We start from the raw sequence: 11,704 nt of genomic DNA on the forward strand, positions 1-11,704 counted from the left end.
CATTTTAGTTTGATATAATCCCATTTGTCTATTTTTTGTCTTTATTGCTTAAGATTTTGGCATCATATTTTTAAAATCATGCCTAGACCAATGTCAAGAAGCTTTTTCTTATCTTTTCTTTTAGTACTTGCCCTGATTTTGTAGTTTATGCTTTAAATCTTTAATCCATTTTGAGGGGGGTTTTCTTGTAACAGATATGAAATAAGGATCTAATTTCATTCTTCTGCATGTGATATCTTATTTTCCCAACATCATTTATTGAAGAGACAATCCTTTCCCTATTTGTATTCTTGGTCGCTTTGTCAGATTACTTGGTCATATATTTTTGATTGTATTTCTGGGCTCTCTATTCAGTTGGTCCATTTGTCTGTTTTTATGCCAATACCATACTGTTTTGATTACTACAGCTCTGTAATACAGTTTCAAATCAAACAATCTGATGCCTCCAGTTTTGTTCTCTTGCTCAAGATTGCTTTGGTTATTCAGGATCTTTTGTGGTTCCACACAAATTTTAGGATTATTTTTTTTCCATTTCTGTGAAAAACGCCACTGGAATTTTGATAGGATTGCAATGAATCCACAGGTAACTTTGGGGAGTATGGACATTTTAACAATATTAATTTTTCCAACCCATGAACATGAGATGTCTTTACATTTATTAGTGTCTTTTTCAATTTCTTTCATCACTGACTTAGAGTTTTCAGTGGACAGATCTTTCACCTACTTGGTTAAATTTATTCCTAAGTATTCTGTATTGTTTGATGGCATTATAAATGGACTGTTTATTTCTTTTTTAAATAGTACTTTGCAGGCACCTACGTGACTCAGTTAAGTGTCTGACTCTTGATCTTGGCTCAGGTCATGATCTTAAAGTTATGAGATCAAGCCCCACATCAGGCTCTGCACTCGATGTGGAGTCAACTTGAGATTCTCTCCCTCTCCCTCTGCCACTTCCCTCACTCGTGTGCTCACTCTCTCTCTCTCTCTAAAGCAAATAAATAAGTAAAATTTTTAAATAAATAGTTTTGTTAGTATATAGAAATGCAAGTGATTTTTGTACGTCAATTTTGTATCTTGTAAATTTACCGAATTCATTTATTACCTCTAACAGTTTTTTTGGTAGTGTCATATAACATCACGTCATCTGCAAATAGAGACAGTTTTATTTCTTCCTTTCTGATTTGGATGCACTTTATTTCTTTTTCTTGTTTAATTGCTCTGGCTTAACTATGTCAAATAAAAGTGCCAAGAGAGCATCCTTGTCTTATTCCTGATCTTAGAAGAAAAGCTTTCAGCTTTTCACTATTGAGTACAGTATTACTTACGTGCTTGTCATATATGGCCTTTATTACATTAAGTTATATTCCCTCTATGCCTAATTTGCTTATTGTCTTTATCATGAAAGGATATATTTTATCAAAGGTTTTTTCAGAATCTATTGAGATGATGTGATTTTTATCCTTCATTCTAATAATATGTCACATTTATTTATTTCCATATATTGAACCATCCTTGAATCCCAAAAATAAATCCTACTTGATTATGGTACAAAAATTTTTAATTTGCTGTTGAACTTTGTAGAGAATTTTTGCATCTATATTCATATGGAATATTGCCTGTAGTTTTCTTTTCTTTTAATGTCATGTCTAGCTTTGGTATCAGAGTAATGCTATTCTAGTAGAATGAGTCTCAGAATATTCACTCCTCTTCAATTTTTTAGAAGAGTTTGAAAAGGATTGCTATTAAGTTTTCTTTAAATGTTTGGTAGAATTAACCAGTGAAGCCATCTCATCCTGGGCTTTTTGTTGTTGTTGTTGGAAGTTTTTAGTTACGGATTTAACCTTTCTCATTATTGGTCCACTCAAATTTTGTTATTTCTTTATGATTCAGTCTTGGTAGGTCATATGTTTCTAGAAATTTGTCTATTTCTTCTAGGTTATCCAGTTTGTTGCAATATCATTTTTCACAAGTAATCATTGTCATCCTTTGTATCTCTGTGGTATCATTTATTGTGTCCTCTTTCATTTGTAATTTTACTTATTTGTGTCTTCTCTCTTTTTCTTATTACTCTAGCAAAAGTTTTGTCTATTTTGTTTATCTGCTCAAAAAAACAGCTTTTTTTTTCTTTAAAGATTTAAATTCAAGTTAGTTAACATATAGTGTAGTATTAGTTTCCAGGGTAAAATTTAGGGTTACATCACTTGCATATAACACCAGTGTTCATTACAACTGCCCTCCTTAAGGCCCATCACCCATTCTCCCCATCCTCCAACCCACCAGCCCTCCAGCACCCCTGTTTGTTCTCTTAACTGCAGTCTCTTATGGTTTGCTTCCCTGTTTTTATCTTATTTTATTTCTCCTTCCCTTCCCCTATATTCATCTGTTTCTTAAATTCCACACATGAGTAAAATCATATGGTATTTGTCTTTTCCTGACTATTTTGCTTAGCATAATACCCTCTAATTCCATCCACATCATTACAAATGGCAAGATTTCATTCGTTTTGATCACTGAGTAATATTCTATTGTATAGATATATATACCACATCTTAGTGTATGTGCTGCCAAAGTGAGCACTAAATGCAACACCATGAATACAACTAGATAACTGTCAAATCATCCTAGATAGGCTAGAAATTGACCTGAAGATTGGAAGAACAAACTCCACAACTAAAGGTAGAGAAGAGGCCACATCAAAGAAGGTAGGAAGTGCAAAGATACAGTTTGGGAGATAAACAGATCATTGCCACTGAGGTAGGGAGGGAGCCACAGTCAAAGAGAAGGGGATAAAACAGAATAGCACACAAGAGAGCACATGGGGAAAATAAATCCCCAATGCAATTGCCTTGGAAAGCTGGAGAACCTGAAAAAGGCTTAAAGCTTTGAGTTTTAAAGGTCAGTGGGTGTGGCTAGGATAAAGCCTGGGGAGCACTGCTCCAGGAGAGAAGGCAGGCAAATAAGCCACTGGCCTACAACATGGAAATAGTGATCTGAAGAGTGCCTGGGGCACACAGTGAGAAGGTTATTCATTCATCCAAGAGCACATCCCAAAGAGGCAGCACTCACAGAAAGACTCCTCCGGGAATATAGGAACTGGCAGGTGCCATTTCCCTCCCCTGCCCCTCAGCATAAGCACAGGGCCACCTGCAGGAAACAGCACAGTGCTGAAACTTACTACCTAACTTGCTTACCCAAGTTACTCCTTGACTCCATCAAACATAATAACATTCCTATTATAGGAGTCCCAGAAGAAGAAGAGAGAGAAAAGGGAGCAGAAAATTTATTTGAAGAAATAATAGCTGAAAACTTCCCTAATGTAAAGAATGAAACAGCTATCCAGATCCAGGAGGCACAGAGAACTTTCATCAAAATCAACAAAATCAGACCCATACCAAGACATATTATAATTAAAATTGAAAAATTTTAGTGATAAAAAAAATTTTTAAAGCCACAAGACAAAGGAAGTCATTAATTTACAAGGGAAAATCCATAAAAATAGCAGGAGATTTTGCAACAGAAACTTTCCAAGCCAGAGGGAGCAGCATGATATAGTCAAAGTGCTGAATTGGAAAACTCTGCAATCCAAAATACTCTTCCTAGCAAGGCTATCATTCAGAATAGAAGAAGACATAAAGAGTTTCCCAGCAACCTGTACCTCTGAAACAAATAATACATTATATGTTAAAAAAAAAAAAAAGAAGATAGTAGGAAGGGAAAAATAAAGGGAGGGAAATCAGAGGGGGAGACAAACCATGAGAGACTATGGACTCTGAGAAACAAACTGAGGTTTCTAGAAGGGTGGGGGTGGGGGATGGGTTAGCCTGGTGATGGGTATTAAAGAGGGCACGTATTGAATGGAGCACTGGGTGTTATATGCAAACAATGAATCATGGAACATTACATCAAAAACTAATGATGTAATGTATGGTGATTAACATAACATAATAAAATAAAATTTAAAAATATAAAATATGAAAAAAAGAGTTTCCCAGCAAAACAAAAGGAGTTTGTGATTACTAAACCAGCCTTGCAAGAAATATTAAAGGGGACTTTGAAGGGAAAGGACAGAACAAAAGAGATAATATAAGGGTGGGAAACATAAAAGCAGTGAAAATGAATATTTCTGTAAAAAAACAGTCAAAGAACTCACAAAAAAAATATTAAATATACTAACATATACCTAAAACACAAGACAGGAGCAAAGAATGAGTTAAAACTTAAATGACATCAACTTAATATAGACTGCTATATGCAGAAAAGGTTATATACAAAACTAATGGTAACCATATATCAAAAACCACTAATAAACATGCAAAAAATAAAAAGAAAAAAATCCAAATATATCACTAAAGGGAATAAACAAAAAGAAAGATAAGAAAGGATCAGAGACAATCTTCTGAACCACAAAACAAGTAACAAAATAGCAATAAATACATATCTATCAATAATTATTTTTCATGTAAATGGACTAAATGCCCCAATCAGAAGACATAGGGTGACAGAATGGATAAAAAACAAGACCCATCTATATGATGCCTACAACAGACTCATTTTATTTTTTTTAAGATTTTATTTATTTATTTATTTATTTATTTATTTATTTATTTATTTGTCAGAGAGAGAGAGAGAGCAGAAACAAGGGGAGTGGCAGGCAGAGAGAGAAGCAGGGTCCCCATTGAGCAAGGAGCCTGATGTGGGACTCAGTCCCAGAACCCTGGGATCATGACCTGAGCCAAAGGTAGCCACTTAACCGACTGAGCCACCCAGGGGCTTTCCATGATGACAAATTTACCACAGACTCATTTTAGACCTAAAAATACCACAGATTGAAAGTGAGAGGATGAAGAAATGTTTATCATGCAAATGGATATCTAAAGAAAGCCAAAGTAGGGGCATCTGGGTGGCTCAGTCACTTAAGTAACTCCCTTTGGCTCAGGTCATGATCATGGGGTCCTGGGATTGAACCCTGCATGGGGCTCCCTGCTCAGCAGGTAGTCTGCTTGTCCCTCTCCCTCTGCCCCTCCCCCTCTGCTCACACTCTCTCTTTCTTGCTCTCTAATAAATAAAATCTTTACAAAAAAGAAAAGAAAAGAAGAAAGCCAGAGTAGCAATACTTATTTCAGACAAAACAGACCTTTGTTTTTGTTTTGTTTTGTTTTGTTTGGCTGGGTACAGTATACTTTATCAGTGTACATAACAATGTAGGGCTCTCCAAGCCTCTCCCTTTCTTCAAGGAGTGGAAACCACGGAGGTTGGGAGATTCTCAGTGTCCTGGGGATGAGTTAGGGCAAATACTTCCCAGCAGCTGAGGGCCTCTCTTCTTCTTGCTCTCACTGGGGCTGGTGGTTGAGGGCTCTTACTCCTTGGAGGCCATGTGGACCATAACGTCCACCACCCGGTTGCTGTAGCCAAATTCACTGTCATACCAGGAAATGAGCTTGACAAAGTGGTCACTGAGAGCAATGCCAGCCCCAGCATCAAAGGTAGAACAGTGAATGTCATTTTTAAAGTCACAGGAGACAACCTGGTCCTCAGCATAGCCCAGGATGTCTTTGAGGGGGCCATCCAATGCCTGTTTTACCACCTTCTTGATGTCATTATATTTGGCAACTTTCTCCAGGAGGCAGGACAGATCCACAACTGACACATTGGGGGTAGGGACATGGAAGGCCATGCCAGTGGGCTCACCATTCAGCTCAGGGATGACCTTGCCTACAGCCTTGGTGGCACTGTAGAAGTGGAAATGGTATTCTGGGCAGCCTCTTGGGCATCATGCAACAGCTTCCCATAGGGGCTATCCACAGTCTTCTGGGTGGCAGTGATGGCATGGACTATGATCATGTGTCCCTCCACAATGCCAAAATTGTCATGAATAACCTTGGTCAGAGGGGCCAAGCAGTTAGTGGTGCATGAGGCACTACCCATCACAAATATGGGGGCATCAGCAGAAGGGGCAGAGATGATAATCATCTTGGCCCCACACTTCAAGTGAGCCCCAGGCTTCACAGTGATGAAGACCTCAGTGGACTCTACAACATACTCAGCACCAGCATCACCCCATTTGATGGTGAGATCTCATTTATGGAAGTTGGAAATGGGCTTTCCATGATGACAAATTTCCTTTCCTGAACCTTGACTGTGCAATAGAATTTGCCATGGATGGAATCATACTGGAACATGTGGACCATGTAGTTGAGGTCATGATTGTGACAATATCCATTTTGCCAGAGTTAAAAGCAGCCGTAGTGACCAGGCGCCCAATATGGCCAAACCCGTTTACTCTGACCTTCACTATCTTGTCTCGAGGACATGGCTGGCACTGCACCAGAAGATGTGGCTGTCTGCTGAGCAGGGGGGAGCAGCGAGCCAAGATAAAATAGACTTTAAAGTAAAGACTAAAACAAAAGACAAAGAAGGACACTATATAATAATAAAGGGGAAATTCCAATGGGAAGATATAACAATTGTAAATATTTACACACCCAACACAGGAACACCCAAATATAGAAAACAATAACAAACATAAAGGAACTAATCAGTAATAGTACAATAATAGTAGTGACTTTAACACCCCACTTACATCAAAGGACAGATCATCAAAAACCGATAATTGGGTGCTTGGGTGGCTCAGTCGGTTGAGCGTCTGTCTTCAGCTCAGGTCACAATCCTGGGGTCCTGGGATTGGGCCCCATATAGGGCTCCCTGTTCATCGGGGAGCCTGCTTCTCCCTCCTCCTCTGCTCCCCCCACTTGTGCTCTCTCATGCACTCTCTATCTCAAATAAATAAATAAAATGATTAAAAAATAAATTAAAATAAACAGGTAATCAATAAAGAAACAATGGCTTTTAATCACACACCGGACCAGATGGACATACAGAACATTCCATCCTAAAACAGCAGAATACACATTCTTTTCAAGTGTACATGACACATTCTCCAGAATAGATCATATGTTAGGTCACAAAATAAGCCTCAACAAATTCAAGATCAAAGTCATATCATGCAGCTTTTCTGACCACAATGCTATGAAACTAGAAGTCAACCACAACAAAAAAATGTGGAAAGACCACAAATACATGGAGGTTAAATAAACAACAAATGGGTCAACCAGGAAATCAAAAAAAGAAATTTAAAAAGGCATGTGGAAACAAATAAAAATGAAAACACAACAATGCAAAATGTCTGGGAAGCAGCAAAAACAGTCCTAAGAGGGAAGTTTATAGCAATACATGCCTATCTCAAGAAACAAGAAAAATCTCAAATAAACAAGCTAATTTTATATTTACAGGAGTTAGAAGCAGAACAACAAAACCTAAAACCAGCAGAATAAAGGAAATAATAAAGATTAAAGCAGAATTAAATGATATTGAAACTTAAAAAACAACAACAACAACAACAACAAATCAATGAAAACCAGGAGCTGGCTCTTTGAAAAACATCAAAAAAATTGATAAAACTCTAGCCAGACTTATCAAAAAGCAAAGAGACTCCCTGCTTAGCAGGGAGTCTGCTTCTCCCTCTCCCTCTGTGTGCTCATTCTCTCTCTCTCTCTCTCTCTCTCTCTCTCTCTCAAATAAATAAATAAATATTAAAAAAGAGAAAGGACTCAAATAAATAAAATCATAAATGAGAGAAGAGAAATGATAATCAACACCACAGAAATACAAAAAATTATAAGAGAATATTAAGAAAAACTATATGTCAACAAACTGGGCAACCTAAAAAAATGGATAAATTCCTAGAAACATATAACCTACCAAAACTGAAACAGGAAGAAATAGAAAATTTGAATAGATTGATATCCAGCAAAGAAACTGAATCAGTAAACAAAAAAAAATCTCAACAAACAGAAGTCCAGGACCAGGTGGCTTCATAGGTAAATTCTACCGAACATTTAAAGAAGAGTTAATACCTATTCTTCTCAAAATATTCCAAAAAACAGAAAGAAAGGACAACTTCCAAAGTCATTCTATGAGGCCAGCTTATCCTCATACCAAAACCAGATAAAGACATCACTAAAAAAGGAGAACTGCAAGCCAATACCTCTGATGAACATAGATACAAAAATCCTCAACAAGATACTAGCAAACTAAATCCAGCAATACATTTAAAAAAATCATTCACCATAATCAAGTGGGATTTATTCCTGTGTTTCAAGGGTTGTTCAATACTCACAAATCAATCAACATGATACATCACATCAATAAGAGAAAGGACAAGAACCATATGATCATTTCAATGGATGCAGAAAAAGTATTTGACAAAGTACACCATCCATTCATGATAAAAAACCCTCAACAAAGTAGGTTTAGAAGGAACATACCTCAACATAATAAGGCCATATATGAAAAACCCACAACTAACATCATCCTTAATGGGAAAAACTGAGAGCTTTCCCCCTAAGGTCAAGAACAAGACCAGGATATCCACTCACCACTTTTATTCAACATAGTACTGAAAGTCCTAGCCACAGCAATTAGACAATAAGAAGTAATAAAAGGCATCAAATTAGTAAGGAAGAAGTAAAATGGTCATTATTTGCAGATGACATGGTACTATATATAGAAAACCTGAAAGATTCCACCAAAAAAGCTGCTAGAACTGATAAATGAATTCACTAATGTCGTAGGATATAAAATCAACATACAGAAATCTGTTGCATTTTCATATACCAATAATGAGGCAGCAGAAAGAGAAATTAAGAAAACAATCCCATTGGACCAAAAATAAGATACCTAAGAATAATCCTAACCAAAGAGGTGAAAGACCTTACTCAGAATATAAAATACCGATAAGGATATTTAAGACAACACAAAGAAATGGAAAGACATTCTATGCTCATAGATTAGAAGAACAAAAATTGTTAAAACGTCTATACTACCCAAGTCAAACTACACATTTAATGTAATCCCAATCAAAATACCACTGGCATTTTTCACAGATCTAGAACAATCCTAAAATTTGTATGAAACCACACACAAAGACTCCGAATAGCCAAAGCAATCTTGAAAAAGAAAAGCAAAGATGAAGGCATCACAATTCTGGACTTCAAGTTATATTACAAAGGGGCAGTCATCTGGGGCGCCTGGGTGGCTCAGTCGTTAAACATCTGTTTTGTCTCAGGTCATGGTCCCAGGGTCCTGGGATCGAGCCCCACATCAGGTTCCCTGCTCAGCGGGAAGCCTCCTTCTCCCTCTCCCACTTCCCCTGCTTGTGTTCCCTCTCTCACTGTGTCTGTCTCTGTCAAATAAATAAATAAAATCTTTAAAAAAATAAAAATTAAAAAAAACAAAGCTGCAGTCATCAAAACAGTATGGTACTGGCACAAAAATAGATACATAGATCAATAGAACAGAACAGAAAACCCAGAAATGAACCCACAACTTTATGGTCAATTAATCTTCAGCAAAGTAGGAAAGAATATCCTATGAGAAAGTCTCTTCTACAAATGGGTTTGGGGAAAAACCTGACAGCTATATGCTAATGAAAGCTGGACCACTTTCTTATATTACACACAAAATAAATCCAAAATGGATGAAATATCTAAATGTGAGACCTGAAACCATAAAAATCCTAGATGAGAACACAGGCCATAACTTTCTTGACATCAGCCATAGCAACTTCTTTCTAGATATGTCTCCTGAGACAAGAGAAACAAAAGCGAAATTAAACTATTGGGTTGTCCTCAAGATAAAAAGCTTCTGCACAGTGAAGGAAACAATCAAGAAATCTAAAGGCAACCAACAGAATGGGAGAAGATATTTGCAAATGATATATCTCACAAAGAGTTAGTATCCAAAATCTATAAAGAACTTATCAAACAACACTCAAAAACCAATAATCCAGTTAAAAAATGTACAGAAGATATTAACAGACATTTGTCCAAAGAAGACATACAGATGGCCAACAGACACAGGAAAAGATGTTTAGTATCACTAAATTTTAGGGAAGTGCAAATCAAAACCACAATGAGTTACCACCTCACACTGTTAGTATGGCTATTATCAAAAGGACAAGAAGCAAGTGTTGGAGAGAATGTGGAGAAAAAGGAACCCTTCTGCCCTGTTGGTGGGAATGTAAATTAGTATAGCCACTCTGGAAAAGAGTAGAGGTTCCTCAGAAAATTAAGAATAGATCTACCATTTTTCTTAAAATATGTTGCGTTATTTGTTTCAGAAGTACAGATCTGTGATTCAACAGTCTTGCACAATTCACAGCGCTCACCGTAGCACATACCCTCCCCAATGTCTATCACCCAGCCACCCCATCCCTCCCACCCCCAACCACTCCAGTAACACTCAGTTTGTTTCCTGAGATTAAGAATTCCTCATATCAGTGAGGTCATGTGATACATGTCTTTCTCTGATTGACTTATTTCACTCAGCATAACACCCTCGAGGTCCATCCACGTCGTTGCAAATGGCAAGATCTCATTCCTTTTGATGGCTGCATAATATTCCATTGTGTATATATACCACATCTTCTTTATCCATTCATCTGTCGATGGGCATCTTGGCTCTTTCCACAGTTTGGCTATTGTGGACATTGCTGCTATAAACATTGGGGTACACGTACCCCTTCGGGTCCCTACATTTGTATCTTTGGGGTAAATACCCAGTAGTGCAATTGCTGGATCGAACGGTAGCTCTAATTTCAACTGTTTGAGGAACCTCCATACTGTTTTCCAGAGGGGTTGCACCAGCTTGCATTCCCACCAACAGTGTAGGAGGGTTCCCCTTTCTCCACATCCCCGCCAACATCTGTCGTTCCCTGACTTGTTAATTTTAGCCATTCTGACGGAACAGGAGAGGAAGAAAAGGGGAGTATGTCAGAGGGGGAGACGAACCATGAGAGATGATGGACTCTGAAAAACAAACTGAGGGTTCTAGAGGGTAGGGGGGTGGGGGGATGGGTTAGCCTGGTGATGGGTATTGAGGAGGGCACGTTCTGCATGGAGCACTGGGTGTTATGAACAAACAATGAATCATGGAACACTGCATCAAAAACTAATGATGTAATATATGGGGATTAACATAACAATAAAAAAATTAAAAAAAAAAAAAGAATACCTGAAAGAACTTATATGACTCAACACCACAATAACAAATAATTCAATTAAAAAATAAGCAGAGTAGCTGAACAGACTTTTTTCTAAAGAAGACATTCAGATGGACAACAGACACACACAAAGATGCTCAAGATCACTAATCATGAGGGAATTGCAAATCAAAGCCACGATGAGATATCACCTTACACCAGTCAGGATGGCTAGTATCAAAAAGACAAGAAATAACAGTGTTGGCAAAGATGTGGAGAAAAGGGATCCTCATGCCCTGTTGGTGGGAATGTAAATTAGTGCAACCATTGTGGAAAACAGTATGGGGATTTCTTACAAAATTGAAAATAGAAATACCATATGATCCAGTAATTCCTCTACTGAGTGTTTACCCAAGTAATGTGAAAATGCTAATTTTAAAAGATATATGCACCCCATTGTTTATTGAAGCATTATTTATAATAGCCAAGAGACGGAAACAAACTAACTGTGCATTGATAGATGAATGGATAAAGATATTGTGTATTTATACAATGGAATATTTTTCATCCATAAAAAAGAATGACAATCGGGGCACCTGGGTGGCTGTCGGTTAAGCGGCTGCCTTCGGCTCAGGTCATGATCCCAGGGTCCTGGGATCGAGCCCT

General features: G+C 37.6%; 1 pseudogene; it reads right to left on the reverse strand.

Annotated features, from left to right (window-relative positions):
• Nucleotides 1–5,356: 5,356 nt before the first annotated feature.
• LOC112833090 (glyceraldehyde-3-phosphate dehydrogenase-like) lies at nt 5,357–8,190 on the reverse strand (annotated as a pseudogene).
• Nucleotides 8,191–11,704: the final 3,514 nt, after the last annotated feature.

The sequence above is a fragment of the Callorhinus ursinus genome, unplaced genomic scaffold (genome assembly GCF_003265705.2).
Source record: "Callorhinus ursinus isolate GAN/ISIS: 27379988/994484 unplaced genomic scaffold, GSC_fseal_2.0 scaffold25, whole genome shotgun sequence".
NCBI lineage: Eukaryota > Metazoa > Chordata > Mammalia > Carnivora > Otariidae > Callorhinus > Callorhinus ursinus.